This window comes from Hemicordylus capensis, chromosome 2 (genome assembly GCF_027244095.1).
Source record: "Hemicordylus capensis ecotype Gifberg chromosome 2, rHemCap1.1.pri, whole genome shotgun sequence".
Lineage (NCBI taxonomy): Eukaryota > Metazoa > Chordata > Lepidosauria > Squamata > Cordylidae > Hemicordylus > Hemicordylus capensis.
Window position 1 is genome coordinate 319,051,592 of NC_069658.1, and position 20,217 is coordinate 319,071,808.

A 20,217-nucleotide genomic window follows, 5' to 3' on the forward strand; every position below is an offset into this window, starting at 1 on the left:
CTATTGATCCTGGTGATTCGGGGAAGGAGGAGGGAGAGCTTTCTGAGGAGGAAATAGCGCCACGTATATCTAACAATACCAGGCTTTTTTCCTCTGCAGAGTTTGATATACTTTTAGCCAAGGCCAAACGCACTATTAATGACGTTGCCTCCACTGACTCCCCCGCGCCAGCTACTGCTCTAGACCAGCAGGTTTTTCCGTCTTTAGAACCTGTTACTCCTTTTGTACCTTTCCCGCCGCTCTTCAATAGAGTTATGTGTGCGGAGTGGCAGCGGCCCACATCCTCCAAACCCATAGGCAACGTGCCCAAGAAGCACTACCAGCCTCCACCCGAAATATCCAAGTTATTGGCCACTCCAAAGGTGGATCCCCCGGTGGCACAATTGGTGTCCGGAGCCCTGGTCCACTCGGAGGGCCAGGAACAGCTTAAGTCACAGGAGGACAGGCACAATGATGTATGGTTGAAAAAGGTACATGAAGCCGCCACTTCTTCCATCAGGATGGCTTCTACTAACTCCATCTTTCCCCGGGCCTCCGTCCTGTGGGCTAAAGAATTGCTAAAGCTGGTCCCACCAGAATTGCCTAGGTTGCATCAGGGAATTAATAAAATGGCCAAGGCGGCGGCCCTGGGAGCAGACTCAAGCCTGGACATTATTCAACAGTCCTCCAGGGCACTGGTAGCGGCTACTGCGGTGCGCAGGTCCTTGTGGCTTAAAAGTTGGGATGCTGACGCCAAATCCAAACTAGCTCTCACCTCGGCCCCCTTTTCGGGAACAGTTTTATTTGGCCAGGCACTAGAACCGGTTCTCATCGAGACCAAGGATAAAAAGAAGGCCATGCCTTCCGCCCGAAAGGTTTCTAGACAGTTTTTTCGTAACTACAATAGCTCCTTTCGGCCCTACAGGCAGAATTTCAACCAGCCATCATACTACAGGGATAACCACCAACCATTTTCCAACAGAGAATCCCACCAACAGTCTTACCGGGGCTTCAACAGGCCACAATGGAGACAGAGATCCAGGGGTTCAGCACGGGGCTCCTTCTCCCGCCCCTTCAATTCCTTCGGCCGGAACCGTAGACAATGACGCTACCCCGGTGGGTGGGCGGACGGCTGGCAGACTTCATACTGACCTGGAATTCCACGGCCTCCGACGCATGGGTTTTGGAGACGATAGCCGAGGGTTACTCCATCGACCTGGAATCCTCTCCACCCGCCCGCTTCATCCCCACACCAAGGTCTTCCAATCCCTCCAAACATCTACAGATGCTTCAGGCAGTTCAACACCTTCTCAACATCAATGCAATAGAACCCGTCCCCCTCGATCAGGAATTCCAGGGAGTGTACTCCATCCTCTTCCTGGTGCCCAAAAAAGACAGTTCATGGAGAGCAGTCCTGGACCTCAAATCGTTCAACCGCTTTGTAAGAAAGAAAAAGTTCCGCATGGAGTCCCTTCGCACCATTCGGGAAACCATCAAGGAAGGGGACTACCTGGCATCTGTGGATCTCTCGGAGGCGTACCTCCATGTTCCCATCCGTCCCCGCGACCGAATATTCCTTCGCTTCTGCTACAACAGCCGCCACTTTCAGTACCGGGCGCTTCCCTTCGGGTTATCTTCGGCCCCGAGGGTCTTCACGAAGCTGATGATCTCCCTCGCGTCACACCTTCGTCTCCAGGGAGTCAGCATTCACCCTTATCTCGACGACCTCTTGATAAGGTCACCCTCCAAACAGCAGGCCATCCTTGATGTGCAGACCACCCTGTCCGCCCTCAAGGACCATGGATTTGTGGTCAACAAGGAGAAGAGCCATCTTCAGCCCTCCCAGCGTCTAGTCCACCTCGGGGCCCTATTCGACACGAAGAACAACTTGATCTGCCTGCCGCCTGACCGGAGGGAGAAGATTTACAACACTCTACGACCCCTTCTTCACCAGCAGAAGGAAGACGTCATGGTCTTGGCCCAGGCCCTGGGCGCCATGATAGCCTGCCTGGACTGCACACCGTGGGCCAGGTGGCACTCCCGGCCCCTCCAATGGCTGCTACTTCCATGGCAGGATCATATCATGGCTGTGCACAAGAAGCTGATTACCATCACGCCAGAAGTCAAGCAATGCCTCCATTGGTGGCTGTCTCAGGCCATCTGTCGGGGACACCAGCTGACGGAGCCCAGCCGAGTGATCCTGACCACGGATGCCAGCCTGTCGGGCTGGGGAGCTCATTGCATGGGCAGCGTCTCTCAGGGCACCTGGTCGGCCGAGGAGGCCTCGATGCCTATAAATTGGCTGGAGCTCCGGGCGGCTCTACTACTTTCAACCTCTCTTGCAGGGCTGCCATGTTCTCCTCGGCACAGACAACGTCGCGGTCAAAGCCCACATAAATCGCCAAGGGGGCACCAGGTCCCGACTGCTGATGCGCGAGACGGACCTGCTCTTCAGTTGGGCAGAGAACAACCTCACATCTATCATCTCGGAACACCTCAGAGGCGAGGACAACGAGATTGCGGATTGGCTCAGCCGGAGAATAGTGGACCCAGGGGAGTGGATGTTGCATCCGGACGTGTTCAACCAGCTATCCTGCATTCTGGGCTCCCCCCAGATAGATCTATTCGCAACCCCGGGCAACAATCAGCTACCCCAATTCTTTTCCAGATTTCACACTCCTCAAGCGGAAGCAACCGACGCTCTACACTCCCCGTGGCCGAGCGGTCTCCTATATGCCTTCCCTCCCACTCCAGTCATAACAAAGCTCATCAAAAAACTCGTAGTGGAAAAGGCGGAACTCATTCTAGTGGTTCCCTTCTGGCCACGTCATCCATGGTTCCCCGATCTTCTCAACCTCGCAGCCTGTCCACCCTGGCACCTACCTGCCCGGTCGGACCTGCTACGCCAGGGACCCTTACTCCACCTGGACCCCCAGTGGCTCCAGCTGTCCACCTGGAGGTTGAACGCGCGCTCCTAGAGGCCAAGGGTTACCCACAGCGAGTCCAGGATACTATCCTGGCTTCCCGTCATCCTTCAACTGTTCATATTTATCAGAACACCTGGTCGGCCTTCGTGCGGTGGGCGCACTCCCACGGCACCGATCCACTCTCCGCAGGGGTTCCTGAAGCGTTGGACTTTCTCCAGGCGGGTTTAGATTTAGGCCTACGTACAAGCACTCTGAAACGTCAAGCGTCGGCGCTCGCCTCGGTTCTACAGATTTCCTCCAACTCTTCGGGTCACTCAGTTCTTCATCCACATCTGTCACGGTTCCTGCGAGGCGCATCCAACATTGCCCCTTCACCCATCCGACGTTTCCCGACGTGGAACCTAAATCGCGTCCTGAACGCCCTTACCAAGGACCCCTTCGAGCCGCTGTCCTCCATTCCTCTTCGGGTCCTGTCATTTAAGGTCCTCTTCTTGGTAGCTGTGACCTTGGCCCACAGAGTCTCCGAACTGGCGGCCCTATCGGTGCGAAAAGAGTTCTGTACGTTCCACTCTGACTCTGTAGTGCTGCTCCTGGACCCTACCTTCCTCCCGAAGGTTAACTCATCCTTCCACAGATCTCAGCCTCTCGTCCTACCTTCGTTCTGCCCATCGCCAGTGCACACAAAAGAAAGACTCTGGCACAAGCTAGATGTACGCAGAGCCCTGCGTACTTACATTCGTCGCACTAAGACCATTCGTAGGACCGATGCTCTGTTCATCTCATTTCACCCCTCATTCTTGGGCACGAGGTCTTCCAAAGCAGCGTTAGCCGGATGGATCACATCCTGTATACGACTGGCATACTCTTCCCTCCACCTGCCTATACCGGGAGGAGTGACTGCTCATTCGACCCGCAGCATGGCTACCTCTACGGCCTTCGCCACGCACATCCCTTTGACAGAAATCTGCAGGGCGGCGACGTGGACATCTATCACGCCTTTCATCAGACATTATAAAATCTCAGATTTCTCTCAGGACCATGCAGCCTTTGGGCGCACGGTCCTCCAGCAGGTCCTTTGAATACATCTTCCCATCCCGGGACCTCTCAGACCAGCTTGGGCATGTCCCGTCCTGAGGACCTCCTACTCAGGGGAAAAAGGAACATTGGTCTTACCGTGAAGTTACTTTTCCCCTGAAGTAGGAGGTCCTCAGCCCCGCCCGGATGTATTCTTCTGGGTGGGACGGGGTTCCCTCACTGGGAGCGCCGCTATATCACTGCTCTTGCTCTCCTCTTTATTTCAGAGGGATGGGTTCGAGGGTCTCCGTTTGAGACTGCTTTCAGGGTAACTAGTCACTATTACCTTTTTTACCTTTCAATCTTTAAATGGTTCACTATAACATGTTGTTTCTTGCCGCAGAGCTCTCTCCCTTTATTCCTCTCTATCCTGGCACTCTCCTTCCTCGCTCAACAGCCCTGGAACTGGGGAGATGACCACGCCTCCAACAAAATCACGTGTTCCAGTCCTGTCTTGGGCATGCTCAGTCCATCACCGTCCTGAGGACCTCCTACTTCAGGGAAAAAGTACCTTCATGGTAAGACCATTGTTCCTTTCTCTGCTTGAGGGGTTGCATTCAGAAGAAAGTGAACAAGATAGAGAAAAGTCATCTTGCGGTTGCTGCTCTATGCAAAAAAATGATTGTGCAGGTTGGATGATCAGAACTCAGCACTAACAATCATGTTATCTGGGTACATGTTCAGGCCCTTGTCCTTGGCAGGTGTCAACAGGGCCTGATTTGTGTTCCTGCCAGAACTGGCGTTGAAAGCCAAGATGAGGAAGAACTCTATTTGTCCCATTTTTAGCCAGACTGCAGGCAAGAAACAAATGCTTCATCAGATAACGTAGCATTCTTCAGAATTGCCAGTCCAGTCCAGAGTCATCTTCTGACTCCCAGTTCAGCAGTCTTTTAATGTGTGGATTCATTTCTTAGGAATGCCTTGTCTCAGGATATTTCTTTATTGCCTTTAGGTACCACCTTTCTGCTTTGACCGAGGCACACAGAACAGTTCACAAAAAATAAACAAACATGTTCTAGAAGACTTACAAAGGAGCCTTGTCTCTGGTCACTGGTGGTCTCTTCAAGAGCTGAGGACAAGAGCTCCCTGGCCTAGGGGTTTTCTTTCTTGCCTTCCTCTGGTCACACCAGGAAGTGGCCCTGGGAAGGTGTGGGAGAGGCTATATAGACCTCTCATCTCCTTCAAATACTCTAGCAGTGCTTCTTTTTTCCCTTTGCACCCGCTTGTCTGACTCCTTCCCCCTTTTGTTCTGCCTTATTAGAATTGTGAGAATTCACTTACAATCCAGCCTCTTGATTGCCCAGCCTCTTGTTGTGCAGCATTTAATTGATCAAGGTGCATTATTATTCATTCTTCCACCACTGGTGTTAAAGGGCAGTTGACCCTCAGAAAGCCTCAGCACAATGGGTGTTTACCCCAACTGACTCTGATTCTTGAGCTTCTCTAGACCCCTGTCTGAAACTAGGATGACCAGCATGCAACTGCTGGGCCAGGAATTATGTGCAACCAGGCACCAAGCCATTTGGGCAAATACAACTTTAATGTAACACTTTGCAAGATGTAGACACCATTTAGATGCTACAAATGAAATCAAGTATGCTTATTATGAAGCCTGCCTTGAATAGTAGTAAGTGCTTAATTTTGAGGAGTTGATTAAACAGAGTACTTTAATGCAGCCGGGCTGTGATAAAGCAGGGATGTCAAATGCAAATAAGCAGAAGGGCCAAATTCTTAATCCAGTAAGTGCCCAGGGGCTGCACTTATAATGTTTTCAGTGAAAATGTGAACTCCTCAGCTTAAATTGCTGCACATCATTCTTTTACTCATCATATTCTTGACTGCTATAGTATAGAGGGAATAAGGGAGAAGGGGTGCTGTAGTTTGTGTGGCGACCGCTAGTGAGTCGATCCCTTTACTCTATAAAGGATATCAACTTCCTTGCCCTCTCTTGTGGAGTTTGGCAGTAGGGGTACTGCAGAACACACTGGAAATCACCTAACGGGTCCTCTTACAAACCCAAGGCTTTATTTTTGACAGCTCTGGTTAAACTAAAATTTGTCTTAACTTTACAGCAATTCATTATCTTGTGCACAGAACGTGACTGGGCTTCAGTTATCAATAAATGTTTTCAAAGCAACAGGCTTTAACAGATGAAAACGTCAAGAACAAACAGAGTTCTGTAGTGTTTGTCTGCTTGTGGAGTTGTGAGAGTTTGAAACAGTTCTCTCTCTAATTATTTTCATCTGTGTGCGGAATGAGCTTTGTTCTGAGTGGCAGTATCAAGGCAATGTGTGCTCATGTGCATTCAGAGTGGGACCATCCTGATTCAACCTGAGCGGGTTCTAAAATAACCGAGCAGACATTAAAAAAAAAAAGTGTGAGTGCGTACACATGCACATGCCTTAGAGGGAATGCTGGTTCTAAGAGGCTTGACTGTTTAGTCCAAAAAATACTCTTGTTTGAGAAGCAGTGGGAAGTGGGCAGTGATGTTGAAATGGTTCAGAGAGTTTGCTAGTTCTTCATGGCAAGAGTTAGAAATAGTAAGACATCATGTATGGAGTCCTTTTGATTTTTATGGAAGAAACTAAGTGCTGGGATTACGCAAGGTCATATTGTACTGATTGTTAACTGTGTTGATTCTACGCTATAGAATATGAGAAATACGTTCTATAGCACAGATAGCCACAGCAAGGGCCAGTCTTTCCTTGGAAATCTGAAGACGTCATTGAATCATTACTCTTTGTTCACTGCTACATATCAGAGCTGTTACGGGGCTGGAGCTAAGGGATATTTGCCCAAATCACAAATCTTGGATGGGCAAAGAAAGTTTGTGTCAGGGAAGGAGACAGAGAACCTCACATTAAATAGAACAAGGTTCAGGTGTGTCTCTGAGGATATGGTCTCATGGCTGTCATTTAGATGTTATCTTAGCATTTTTCACTACTCATTCTACCTTGAAGAGAAGTCGTCGTCATCATCAATTTTATTACAGCCATTGGCCAGCAGAAATAGAAATAACAAACATATCCAATACAACAATACTAAAACACAATAAAACAAGAAGAGAAGTCTATGAATTCTGATAACCAGCCATTATTTGTAGTTGCCACTGACCATAATCCCCACTTCCTCTAGTCCTCTGGCATGGAATAGAGTGGGATGGGAGGCACAGGGGTCAATCTCACTTTGCACTGCGATCTGGAGACTCTCAGAAGCAGCAATATAGATCATGGCTTCTGTCTCTCTCCATAGTCCAGTATGATGTGAAAAAATATTCTTTCCTTCTTGCGAGTTTTCTGTGTATGCCAGAAGACTAAAAGAAGGGTGGGGTGACTCCCCCCACCCAGCACAAAGTGAGAGGCCCCTCCCAGTTCATTGCAATTCATGGATGAGGATGATCCTGATTGGGGGAAGAGTTTCTCATTTCATTCCAAGGCAGGAAGTCACCAGAGTCCTCCTTGTCAGCTGAATTAGTAGACCTCTGCTGAAGAAACTGGGCAAGAGAGAGGACTGTGGTCTAGTCAGTTGTGAATCTAGATGACTGACTTTCATTCAAATATTTATTTAACCAAGGATTATTATTTTTTAATGCAATTTACTCACTTTCAGCATTGGGTGTTTTGTCTTTAAAATAAAAATAGTGGCCTGCACACACAGTTGATGTAAGAACTAGTTTGACAAAGATCTATCAATAATGTATATTCTAATTGTTTTGAAAATGCAGGGAAGAGGGAAACCAGGGATGTGGGTGGGACAGTGTTCAAAATAATATGTATATTGGAGTAACAAGGGTTTCTATAACCCAAGAGCTTGCAGAGGATATGCGTAGGATCCAGTGGGGAAGTGCTCCATTGACCATTGTATTGGAAGTTTTCCATTGTGTGTGTGAAGGGGAGAAAATGCCTTTGCCTGAATGACTGTTCATTCCAAGGCGCTAGTAACACTCAACTTATTTCCATTAACAAAATATGTTCTGTAGGCAGTATTGTACTTCAACAAGAAAATTGTTTGACTCTAGAATTCATTATGTAGGGCGTCGGGATCCGAGAGATGGTTCAGATCTGCCTGTTCTGAATGAGGTTACCCCCCCCCCCCCCCGGCCAAAAAAAAAATCTGGTTCATAATCTGGGAGTGCTCCTGAATTCCAAACTCTCCCTGTTTCTCAGGCTGAGGCTGTGGCCAGGAGTGCTTTTTGTCAGCTTCGGCTGATACGCCAGATACATCCATTTCTGGAGACAAATGACCTTTAAAACAGTGGTACATATGCTGGTAACCTCTAGGCTTGACTACTGTAATGCCCTCTACGTGGGGCTGCCTTTGTATGTAGTCTAGAAACTACAATTGGTACAGAATGTGGCAGCCAGATTGGTCTCTGGGTTTACCCGAAGGGACCATGTAACACTGATTCTAAAAGAACTGCACTGGCTATGTTTCCGAAAGAAATACAAAGTGCTGGTTATTACCTATAAAGCCCTTAACAGCTTAGGTTCAGGGTACTTAAGAGAGCGCCCTCTCTGTTGTGAACCCTGTCACCTATTAAGATAATCTGGAGAGGTCCAGTTACAGTTTCTGCCAGCTCATTTGGTGGCAACTCTCTGTGGCTGCCTCAAAGCTTTGGAACACACTCCCTGCTGAAATAAGAGCATCTCCTTCTCCATTTGCTTTTAGAAGGACCCTGAAGATGTACCTGTTTTTCCAGGCTTTTAACTGAAATTTTAATTTTAATGTGTTTTTATCTATTGTGATTTTTATCTGTGTTTTATCAATTTTAAATGTTTTATATTTTATATTATGTTTTAATTTGTATACCACCTAGAGATGTCTATGTCGGGCAGTATAGAAATTCAATAAATTTATGATGGCTTATCTTTAGTTTTAGGCTGCCTAGAACCCATGTTGCGCTAGAGTAGCTAAGCCAGTGGTTTGCAACTCTAGGGGTGCAATACAAATAATGAATGAAACTTTGTGGTTTTGGAGAACCTTAACTTTAGGTCTGTATTAAAAAGCGGGCATCACGGCCAATTTTTAGATTGGAATAAATAGATTAGAAGTTAAATAGTTAGGCCATGCATGGTCTTTTCCCCTTTGCCCAAGCAAAGAATGCTCCACATAGGCTAGCTGTATAACTCTCGCCTTCAGAAAGCTACCTCAAGGCCAGATCTATAAGTCAAAAGAGAGCAGGGCACTAGCTGCCAGGTGCAATTTTGGGAGGGTCTCCATTTCCCATGAGAACATGGAACATGCACATGCCTGGCATGTTGCAGTGTGCCAGCTGTAATAGCTGTGACAGAAAGAATTCAAGAGAAGAGGTCCAGAGATGAATGTCTCTTATATTGTTGTCAAGAACATGTCCTAAATTACTGAAGATAAGTAGTTATAGATCTCTTGTAAACCAGTTAATAAATGTCTTCCATAACTATGTGAAACCATACAGATATAGTTGGTGGCAGCGTTTCCTCTAACAGGAATTCCCAGATGTTGTTGAATACAGCTCCCAGAATCCCCAGCTGCAATGGCTTTTGCTTGAGGATTTGGGGGAGCTTAGTCAACAACATCTGGGAATTGCAGTTAGAGGGAACACTGGTTGGTGGGTATGAAAGGATGACTACATTTACTGTCTGCACTGGGAATGAAAATTCTCACATTTTCTAGCCTCTTGACAGCAGGGTTCAACCTGAGCGGGATCTAAAATTAACAGAGTGAACATTAAAAAAAAAAATTGTGAGCGCACGCACATGTGCACTCCTTAGAGGGAACACTGCTTGAGAGGCTTAAACCCTTTTCACACACACAAATACCCTTTTTTTAAAAAAAGTATTTGAATTATTGAGGAAACTGGAGTAGAGGAAAACACCTAACAAATAATGTAATCTCTCCAACTTGCTTTGCATTTTCAAAGCTGACAATTTTATTTTTTGGGTTCAGGAACAGATTTTTCTTGGATAAAATACAACTTTTGCAGATGCTCTGCTTTAAAGTACTATTTTAAAGCATTTTTATGTAATTGTGAGACATAAGTAATGGCAGCCATTTCTTTTTTAACAAAGCTTACTTTAGTACAAGTGAATCTTAGTGATACAGTGACTATATGAGTAAGACTGCCTTAGGCTCGGTAAGAGTCCTGATTTATGTATTATTTATTTGTATACCACCTTTCTGGCCAATGTGTTTGGCAGTTTACACACAATTTAAAATATTTTTATAAAGATCAATTTTTTGGTAGTGGCTACTATTGATTCTTAAAGCTGTAGGAGGCCTGATTTAAATAATCTCCGAGAAGCTGGCCACCAGGAAGAACCTGACAGCTGACAGATTTCAGGGGGTGGTGCTTTGGACTGCAAGAACAGTCATCAGCTGCCATCTCCCTTCTTTTTCCCTTCTCCTCCTTCCCCCTTTTTTCTTTTTCTTTGAGATTTTTAATTTTTTTTAATGTGTTTTGACATTTTGTATTTTACAGATGTTCCCCATTCCTTTCCCCATTCTCCTCCGCTCCATCCCCGAGCCTGACTTTCCTTCCCCTAGCCAGCCTTTGCATGCTGCACTGGCTTGAGGGGAGGTGGGAAATGAAAGAGAGAGAAGGAGGGGGGAGCAGAAGGGGAGGGAGAGAAGAAAAGGAGATACACACCGTTGCACCAATAGATGTGGGTAAATCAGAAAGGGTTTTTAAAATTATTCTAAGAATACTTCTGTAAAGTTATCCCATATTTCCATTTATCCAGTTTATTTACTTTTATGAGGGCCCATTTTTCATGTGCTGCTAACTCGAGTAGATCATGCACCCATTCCTTACTCCTAGGGGGAGGGGGAGATTTCCATTGCCGCATATTAATCTCTTGGTTACCAGTAAGCTTGTTTGGACCTGATTCTAGTCCCCACTCAGTTGGGATATACTCCAGTACTGCGTTCAGATCCTTCAGTGCAAGGGATGAAGTCCATCATTAAATTAATACACGCAATAACCTCTCTCCAAAATCTTTGAACTATGGGACCGTCCCAGAACATATGTGTTAAGTTGGTGTGAGGATTGTTGCATCTCCAGCAATTACTCTTTGAGACCATTTTTAATCACTTAAGATGTAGAGGGGTCCAATATGCCATAAAAATAATCTTCCGTTGGATAAGGCCCAATTCAAGATCCATTGAGCTACATTTAACGCTACCTAAAATATCTTGCCATTGTGCTGGCGACAGTTTATGTATAAGTTCCAGGTTCCATTTGTCCCTATATCCAATCCAGGGTCCATGTCTCCATGCACGAAGGCATACAGATATTTAGTTTTGAAAGAGGGGACATCTTAATAGCATGCACTAATATATCTGGAGATGCTGGGGCTGCCAGGTTGTTGGGTCCGAATTGAGCAGATATACTATGTTTCAATTTCATATAGTGTGAGGCCCTGGATGGGAGTAAGTGGAACTCCTCTTGCAGGGAGGCAAAGGGCTTGTAGTTACCCTCCTCATTTATTCTCTGCAGCTGTTCCTGGTTTTGGCAAGGGCTGGAGTGACAAGATGGAAATAGGCTAACTGGGCAGAGAGGCACTTTTTTGACATGGTGATTCTCTTTATTTAGCAGGGGGAGAGTAACTGGCCCCATCCACCCCTAGCACAGTACCTCCAGTGACTGTCGCTGGTGTCTGTCTTATGTTTCTTTTTAGACTGTGAGCCCTTTGGGGACAGGGATCCATCTTGTTTATGATTTCTCTATGCAAACAGCTTTGGAAACTTTTGTTGAAAAGCGGTATATAAGTATTTGTTGTTTTCATCCTGTCCTGGATGTTTTGACTGCTACTGCTGCAAGAGGTCTAATGTAAATAAATAGCTCCTAGAAAAGAATTGTACACAGAAGCAACCTGGCAGCAGCTGGCAATTGCAGCGGGCAAGGCTTCTCCCTTTGTCACAGATGTAAGAGTGGCCCCTGTCTGCCATTATATTTTCTGCACAACAGCTGCAAGCTGCAGCAAGGACTCAGGTGGGATGAGATAGGAACAGTCTTTACCCTGGGTGGTTTGGCTGTTCCCCTGGCTCACATGTGCACATGACAGTGCTGTGGGCTGTTGGGAGGAATGGGGTCTCTGTATGCTTCCTGTATCCCCATCCATTTCTTTTTGTCATATTCATACAACTTGTGCATCCTCCTTCCCTTAAACTGGAATTGTAATGCCTTGCCTGCAGCTATTGGAAGGACTGGTAGAAAAGTAGAGGGACAGAATTTTTGTAGGTGTATTTTGACTGCTACTGCAGCCATATCTGCTACAATTTTCTGCTTTTAAGCTTGCAGGAACTCTATTAAAACTGGCAACACTGTGTGAGGATGAATGTGGTAAAGTTTATAAAACGGGTTTTATTCTAATAGTCCATTTGGAAAGGACTGGTAAACATAAAATCTTGGAGTACAGAAAATGGGGAGCTACATTCTGTGGAATTTACTTGCAGGCTGGGATGCAGAGGAACTTGGACTATAAATTCAATTTCTCTGTCTTCTCTGTCCTTTTTCTGTTTCGGCTTCCTTTAATTGTGTTTACTGAGAAATGAACATGTTGCTAAAATGAGAACTCCAAAGAAGAATTATTTGGAGATGATGTTGTTGACACCAGGAAGTGTGAGAGAAGAGGCTACAGAAAGGGGATTAAGAGGAACATTGTAAAAAGAACCTAGGTTTTCTGGGGAGGATTGTTGTGTATTTAACCTTTGACATGTTCTGGTGGAGGGTTGACTGCTGTTTCCTCCCCCGGGGTGGGGTGTTCAGAATCTTTGAGAGTGGAGCCTTATATTAGAGAGGCAATATGCTTTTGATTAAGTGCCATCAAGTCGGTGTTGACTCTTAGTGACCGCATAGATAGATTCTCTCCAGGATGATCTGTCTTCAACTTGGCCTTTAAGGTCTCTCAGTGGTGCATTCATTGCTGTCGTAATTGAGTCCACCCACCTTGCTGCTAGTCGTTCTCTATCTCTTTCCTTCAACTTTTCCCAGCATTATGGACTTCTCAGGGGAGCTGAGTTTTCACCTGTGTCCAAAGTATGATAGTTTGAGCCTTGTCATTTGTGCCTCGAGTGAAAATTCTGGATTGATTTGTTCTGTGATCCATTTGTTTGTTTTCTTGGCTGTCCATGTTATCCGCAAAAGTCTTCTCCAGCACCAAAGTACAAAAGCGTCAATACTTTTCTATTTTGCTTCTTCAAAGTCCAGGTTTTGCATCCATAGAGTGTCACAGGGAAAACCATTGTCCAAACGATTGTAATCTTTGTAGGTATGCACACATCACGGCAACTAAATATCCTCTCCAAGGTCTTCATTGCAAACCTACCAAGTGCTAGTCTGCGGCATATTTCTTGACTGCTGGATTCTTTACTGTTGATGGTTGATCCTAAAAGACAAACTATCTACCACTTCAGTATCTTCATTATCAATTCTGAGGCTGGTTGCTGTACCCATTGTCATTAGTTTAGTTTTCTTTACATTTAGTTGTAGTCTCCTCTTTTTTCACGGTGCCCCTTGACTTTCATTACTAGAGCTTGCAGATCATCCGCATTCTGCGCTATCAGAGTGGTGTCATCAGCGTAGCACAGGTTATTGATGTTTCTTCCTCCAACTTTAAAACCACACTCATCTTCCGATTCAGCTTCTCTCAGAATATGTTCAGCATATACATTGAATAAATAAGAAGAAAATATACAGCCTTGTCTTACTCCTTGGCCGATCTGGAACCAGTCTGTTTCACCATGTTCTGTCAGGACTGTGGCTTCCTGTCCTGTGTATAGGTTTCTCATGAGAACAATGAGATGTTCTGGGACGCCCATTTTTAGGATATTCCACAACTTGACATGGTTGAGGCAATCAAAGGCTTTTCTGTAGTCAATAAAGCACATATTGACTTCTTGGTATTCTTTAGCTTTCTCAATTATCCGGCGTGAATCAGCTTTCTCAATTATCTAGCATGAATCAACAATGATGTCTCTTGTTCTTCAGCCTTTCCTGAACCAGCTTGAACACCTGGCATTTCCCTTTTCACGTATTGGGAGTAGGAAGGAACTAGATGTGAAAAATCGAGCCTAAATGGGAAAGGTGGCATAAGTCCTTGGTTCAAATGTGTCAGTGAAATTTAGCCAGACTGAACATAGGGAGAAGTAGCAAATTCCCTTGAATGCTACATCACCATCTGTTCGCCTACTAGAGGAAGTGGCCTACATCCAAGCTGGTTATGTACTAGGGTAAAGCTATTGAGCTACCCCAAGGCACACTTTAATGTGGTGATTCTCTTTATTTAGCAAGGGGAGAGTAACTGGCCTAATCCACCTCCAGCGACTGTTGCTGGTGTCTGTCTTGTGAACCCTTTGGGGACAGGGATCCATTTTGTTTATTTTTTTCTCCTCATAAACCACTTGTGAATCCTTTGGGGACAGGGATCCATTTATTTGTTTTTTCTCTGTGTAAACCACTTTGGAAACTTTTGTTGAAAAGCAATATATAAATAGTTGTTGTTGTTGTTGTTGTAGCACAATGATATGCAAAGAAAGGAATGTCTATTCCAGTTCTTGCATTGGCAGATGACTTTAACAGGTTTTGCCACGTGTAGTAGCATGATCCATTATCATGTGTTGCACCATCTTGTATGTGTCCCATGATTACACAGCATTGTAGAGCAGTGTAACTTCTTGTATTCTGCCACCACACTACTACTCTGGATACCAACCAGTATTTGCATTAGAAATACCTTTTAAATGAAAATACATTTGAATGAAAATAATTGAAATTTTAGTCATTTTAGTATTGTATTTAGAGGCTCTTCATAATATGAGGCCCTTAGCTGTAGCTAGTTTAGCTTGTGCCTAAATCTGACACTGGTTATTCATCAAGCTTATTGCTTGAATTGGCAGATAGATAGTAATCTTTATTCACAAATCAATTTATTTGTTGATAAGACCCATAGCCTACATTTCTAAATATTGCATTCCCTTTTTGCATGTCTCTTATCATTCCTATAGTAATATTTGTCCGTGTATCCCATAAAGAGCAGCAGAGGAGTAAGGGGCCAATTAATGAACTTCAACAAAGAGCAGGGTGGTGGATACATTGGGTTGTTTCAGCTCTTGTCTAGATGGTGAGGTATATTAAATTTCTAGATTCGAGTTATATTGGCTGACTTCCATGCAGAGTAACACAGAACTGTTCTCAGTTACTGCACACTGATGCAGGTGTCTAAAACAATGCCTGCACTCTTGCACTGATACATAAAATTGCATAATAGCACTTCCACAACACTGACCATTATTTCTTGTGGTGGTACACAGCAGGAGTGCAGTTGTGCAATTTTGCGCATTGGCAAGAGAGTTCTTGGCAGTGTCACACACCTTGTGTTTTAATGCCGAAGTCATTGTGGGCATTTGAGAACAGTCTGTGTGGCAAATAAGCCATTATTTCTAAACAAGTAAATTTTAGCCCGTTGAATAACAGGCGCTAGGAAGGGAAGGGGCCCAAATTTGCCCTCCCGCCCTCCCAGCTGCCCGACTTCCCCTTCCCTGCACCCCCCCAAAGGAATAAGGGCCTCCGCGGCTGCCGCAGTAGCCAAAAACCGCCCTCCCAGCTGCCCAAGCCCTCCTCACCCGAGTCAGCCCGCAAGAGCCGGGCTGAGTGAAAGCATGTTTTCCAAAGGTAAAGAGAGGAGCTCGTGAACAGAGCTCCTCTCTGTGCTAAGCCTCTTCCTGAACTGGTGCTTGGGCGGCGACACCAGTTCGGGAAGAGGCTTAGCACAGAGAGGAGCTCTGTTCGCGAGCTCCTCTCTTAACCTTTGGAAAACATGCTTTCACTCAGCCTGGCTCTTGCGGGCTGACTCGGGTGAGGAGGGCTCGGGCAGCTGGGAGGGCGGGAGGGCGGTTTTCGGCTGCGGCGGCCCTTATTCCTTTGGGGGGGTGCGGGGAAGGGGAAATCGGGCAGCTGGGAGAGTGGGAGGGAGGTTTTCGGCTGCGGCGGCCCTTATTCCTTTGGGGGGGTGCGGGGAAGGGGAAGTCGGGCAGCTGGGAGGGCGGTTATCGGCTGTGGTGGCGCCGCCGCCAGCCTCTATGCCGCGGCCGGTCTCCCCGGCCGGGCAAGGGCCCCAAGCTGCCCGGCTTCGGCGGCGGCACCAGGCCTCAGCGGCGGCTCCGCCACCACCTCGGCCGGCTTCCCCCGCCGCCTCCTCCCCCCACCCGGCTTCGGCAGCGTGGCCAGGCCACGGCCATGGCTCCACCGCCGCCTTGGCCGCGCCGCCGCCTCAGCCAGTGTCCCCCACCGCCACTTACCCAGCTTCTTCGGGGCGGCCGCTTCTGGCCACCCAAGATGGCCGCCAGGTGCTGGCAGTTGTGTCTCCCTGGCTCTTCGCGCATGCCCAGAACAGGCCAGGCACGAACGAACGCTTGGTGTCCGTCCACGGACGGACACCAAGCGTTTTATTAGAGAGGATGCCAGAATGCATGATGAGGGAAGACTCCGCTGGACACAATGGTACAGAAATTCATTAATTCGTTTATTTTTTGTGTTTATATACCGCCCTATATACAACCTCAGGGCGGTTCACAATCTAATCAAACCAAAATCTAAACGTCATATAAACAGATTAAAATTACCATAAATAAAATTTTAACACATCATAAACTAAAAGCCTGATGAAACAGGTGTGTTTTCAAATGTCGTTTAAAAACAACCAGAGATGGGGATGTTCTGATTTCATTTGGGAGTGTGTTCCAGAGCCTCAGGGCAACCCTAGAGAAGGCCCAGTTTTGGGTTGCCCCCAAACGAGCTGGTGGCATCTGCAGCCGGACCTCCCCCGATGATCTTAGTAGGTGATAGGGTTTATGAAGTAGGCGGCGCTCTCTTAAATACCCTGGGCCCAAGCTGTTCAGGGTTGGTCAGAAAAGACTGATGGCTTATTGAGGCCCTGGTGTGCTACCATGTGGAGCTTGGTGGGCCGCATTCACTTTGGTCTATTAAAAGCTGTGAATGTTGCCTTAGATTTTTAGTAGCTGCAACTCGAATCTTTCCTCCAGAATTCAAAACTGGGCCAAGGAATATTGAAATCGAAGCCTGTGTCTGTTTCTTCCCCACCCCTTGATTTTCAGATTTTATGTCCCCGCCAAGGTTGATGTTGCACTGACCAGTGACTGTGCATTATAGTTATACTCTTAGTTTTCTTTTGAAAGATTAAAACAGTCTAACCTCTCCCTGCATTCAGTAAATACATGGGGAGGGGGACAGGACCTGGTTGCCGTGGCAGCCATGACCCTTGCTGCTGTTGCAGCTGTGCATTCCCCTTTCATGAAAAAAGGGCATGATCTGCATACACCATAGAAGTGAAAACTGATTGTCAGGGATTCCCACTCCTTGAGGTTTCCCAGACTGAGAGCTTTACTGCAGGAGGAAGTGGTGTAAGTTAGGACGAAAGTATAATGTGCATACAAATGTGAATAAGCATAAATCAGAGTAAACTGGGGACATTCACATTGCTGCCTTTACTATATATTAATATGGGATTCGGGAGAGTTCTTGTTGAATTTCAAAGTCCAAGAGTCTTTGCTTCAGGATCTGCCTGGCCTGGTCATAACTTAACAAGACCAGGTAGTCCATAGACAGACCCAAGGACACAATTTTGTCTTGAATAGCCCCAGCACAAGTGGGCTGGAATACATCAGCCAAGATAAGAGAAATCCATCCTCGGGGGAAAAATCTGACTTTAAACCAATAGGTCAAAATAGACAACCAGGCCCAGACCTCGATCTTTAGAACACCCAGCTCAAACTTTAACAATGCATTGGAGATGCATCTAGGTACTCTAAGTAGAGCCCTAAGGAAGTCATTTTGAACCACATCCATAGACTTGTATGAGGGAAAAGGACCAAGTTGCACCCCATATAATAGCTGGCTCCTAACTCTGGCCACAAATAATTTCAAGGCAGCCGAAATGATCTCACCTCCTTTAGACTAGAAAAATCTCTGGATAGACAGAGAACTTCTCCGTGCCTTATTGGCACTATAACAGCTGTACCCCACTCTTGGAATTTGTCCGGTGGAGTCTATATAGATGAAAAGCCTGGCCAGCACAGGGGCCCACCATTCAATATCCAATTGAATAGCCGCAGGGTTAATACCATCATATCCTGGGGCCTTACCAGTTTTCATTTCACCTATTAATTTTTCCACCTCCAATTCCGTAACTGGTGGCCATCTCAGAACAGAGCTAAAATCCAGCTTCCCAGGGACTGAAGGGAGCTTCCTGAGATTATAAAGATCACTAAAATGAATCACCCAATCGTTCATAGGTACTGCACAGCTGGCATTAAGGGAATAAGTGCATCATTGTGCATTCACTTAGTGCCAAAACTTGGAGTCATTGGCACCATTAGCTGCCTCAAAGAGGTCCTTCCACAGGCATCTTACGGCCAATGCTTTCTTTTCCTTTGGAAGGCCTTTATGCTTCCTCTTCTCAGCCTGCGAACTGACCTTTGATGTCATCCTAGGGTGCTGCTGAGAAGCTCTAAAAGCTGCAACCAGCCCTTTCTCGCCACTCGGCAATTATGGTCAAACCACTCTCTGGACCTGGGTTTAAGAGAAGAGCTCCCTAAGCTGCCCTGACAAAAATGCTCCTGGATGCAATTTATCAGATGGTGATAATTATCTAAAACTCCAGAGCCTCCAGCTTCATCTAAAAGAATTACTTATTATGTATTAATATGGGTTTTCTTACTTTTGTTTCCTTCTCCATCCCACCTTTGTTTGGCCAGGAGGGTTGTAGAGGAGGTGGGGATCACCATCTCTTGCTTCTGATTGGCTGGCTCACTTTCCCATGCCCAGGTGGTGAAGAGAATACAGGTGGGTGTGTGTGTGTGTGTGTGTGTGTGTGTGTGTGTGTGTGTGGTGGCCCCAATACCCCCCATGTAATTTTTTGTCTTAAAAATTGTTCTTGGGCACTGCTGCAAGAGTGCTAGAAATATATATTTTTTAAAAATATATTGGTGTTCAGCGGAGTTCTGGACAGGGAATAGACTGCAGGAGGGGAAGCAGGAAGTAAGTGTGCCCACTTACTTGAGAGGGCAGGCGCAGCCAACACTCCCCAAAGTCACTCCCAAGCAGGTAGCCACACCTCCATCTCACACTTTATTGTGTGGGTCTCTCTATATGGCCCCACAAAAAGGCTGGAGTATCCCATGTAACTGTTTTCAGCACTCTCCCAAAATGCAACTTTTGAAATACATTTATATTCTGCATCAAGGGTCAGTCGTCAGTGGGGGGAAAGCTGCTGGCTGAAAGAACAGCAGGATATTGAAGTAGCTGTAAATACCCTCCTCATCTGAATCCCCCCCCACACACACACCCCGCTAATAGACGTGAAGCAGGAGTAAACGCTGTTTGAAAGACCTCATGTATGTAGGTACCTCCGCTTTCTCTCGAATGTGTGTCAGCGTTGTTCCCATTGTCCCTCCCTTTAAAACGATGATTTCTTGCTTGACACTTATATATAGTTATGGAAAAAGCCTTGCATGGATTCAGTGTATTCACTTTCTTTTGTACGGACTCAAACCGTGAAACTGCAAGTGCTGCAGAATTCATATTTGGGTAAAGATGGAAGGGGGAAATGACATGCAGACTGCCTTATTTGAATTTTATTTAAATTGTCAGCTTTTGATATTGCGCGCGTGTGTGTGTGTGTGTGTGTGTGTGTGTGTGTGTGTGTGTACACACAGGTGGCCCTCATTATTCATGGAGGTTTCCATTCCAGCCTACAGCTGAGGATAATGTAACCGTGAATAACAAGACCTTGAGTTTATGGGAATGTGGGGGGGGGTTAGGTTCTGGAGCCCCGGAAAATGACTGAAACATCACCCAAAGAGCAGAAATGAGCCCAGCACTGTACCTTGGGCACCTCAGCTCTCTCACTCTCCAGGGGCTCCAGCAGTGGTCCCCAGCTCCTCGAGTAATACGTATTACTAGGAGTTTCTCCACCCCACAGTTGAAGTCGAACACTTAGCAGCACAAACCCCTGGCCTGACTAACCAGTAGGTTGGCCAGAGTAGGCAGCACAGAATCCAGTTCATGAGGGAGATCCTTCACACCACTGCTAGAGTTAGCAGCACTCCATCTCTCCAGGCTTCTGCTTGGAAGAAGACTGAACTCCCCTGTGTGTTTACTTCTCCATGTAGCAGAAGCGGGGCCTGCAGAGGCAGATCAGCTGCCAGCATTGTCGCCATAATCCTCCTCTTCCTCCTTGAA

General features: G+C 46.4%; 1 protein-coding gene across 7 annotated transcripts in view; it reads left to right on the top strand.

Annotated features, from left to right (window-relative positions):
- The window catches only part of SFMBT1 (Scm like with four mbt domains 1), a 141,604-nt gene that overhangs the window by 23,006 nt on the left and 98,381 nt on the right, over positions 1-20,217 (top strand). The window contains exon 3 of one of the 7 annotated variants that reach the window (XM_053296133.1): positions 18,732-18,819. The exons of the other annotated variants lie outside the window; for them this stretch is intronic. The gene's annotated coding sequence lies outside the window, so the exon portion shown is untranslated. The remainder of the gene's footprint in view (positions 1-18,731; positions 18,820-20,217) is intronic. 7 annotated transcript variants of the gene reach the window in all.